Raw genomic sequence first — 1,360 nt, 5'->3', positions numbered from 1 at the left:
ATCAATTTAAAAGGCTGTCAACTTCAGAGTGAAGGGATGCTTTGGAAAGTTCGAGGGAGTCTATCGGAGAAGGGCTAGATGGAGAAAATGGAGATTGAAAGTGATATAATTCCATTTGAACTGTAATTGATTTAAAAAGATAAAATGCAATTGAAGGACAAGTTTAAAGAATGAGTCTTTGGTTTCTAAGGGTGTTGGCAATGAATTAAGATTCAGATAGGTGATCTTGAAAATGTGCATCAGTAGACAAAAGGGACATGTTACTATTTTTAGTATAGAATTTAAATAGAAGAATAGAAATGAACTTTTACATTTTGTATGTGTATCTACATGTGTCTGTAAGAGGAGGGGGAGAGGAAGAGCGAGAAGGGGAGAGAAAGGGAGGGAGAGAGGTAAAGAAAGACAGAAAAACATGGGGTGCCCATGTGGAGGTCTGAGTAAAACTTGTGGAAGTCCAGTCTTTTTCTCTACCATGTGGGGTTGGGTGGCTCAAGCCCAAGTCCTCGGACTTAATCCCAAGTACATCTACACACTGAAACATCTCTCAGATTCAAAGCTTTACTTTAAATAATGAATTTGTACCAAGTCAGAACTCACTGAAACAGAATAAATACTTTAAAATATTTTCCGGTTATTCAAATGAGAAAAAGTACTGATAACTACAATTTCCCAAATCACAGAATAAGTACAGATATGCATTATATGATCTATACTTATGTACATCAATTAGTTATTAATGAACAATGAAATAAGTTTTCACCATGTCTTGATAGATAGTGGATTCTCTGTCATCACATTAAGTTCATATATCCATTAAAACTATTATTTACTGGCTAAAATGTCATAATTTAAAAGTACATAAATTATAACACTAAAAATAACCACTTATCTCTTTTGAGTCAGAAAGGTAAGTGAGCTATAAATCATGAAATGTAGGGATAGCTTCTAATTTGCAAATTTAACTTTTGATAAATGGATTTTTATATCAGAAAAATCTATGCCATGAAACAGTGTTCTCTTAAGTGCTAGAACTTTGCATCCATTCATACTTATTGCCTAAATATGTTTTGATTTGTGGTTCAATTAAGAATAATAAACACAAAACATTAAAATCATAAAATGTAAAAACGTGAAGTAGATTAAAATGAAATTTAATTTGGATATTTTCCTATAAAGGAGATATGCATATATATGTTAATATAAACTTTAAGGCATAGTAGCTAGTGTGAGAAATAAGAACCTACATGAAGAATTTGAGAGATTAATCTTGTTGTTTCTAGTTTAATACATAAAATACTAGATAAATTCATTCATCTACTCCAGCAGATCCCCTAAAGGCCACCCCCACTAGATCAGTCAC

The sequence above is a fragment of the Alexandromys fortis genome, unplaced genomic scaffold (genome assembly GCF_014885135.2).
Source record: "Alexandromys fortis isolate MF-2015 unplaced genomic scaffold, M_Fortis_MF-2015_v1.1 scaffold_13, whole genome shotgun sequence".
Lineage (NCBI taxonomy): Eukaryota > Metazoa > Chordata > Mammalia > Rodentia > Cricetidae > Alexandromys > Alexandromys fortis.
This window is presented reverse-complemented; position numbering follows the sequence as displayed.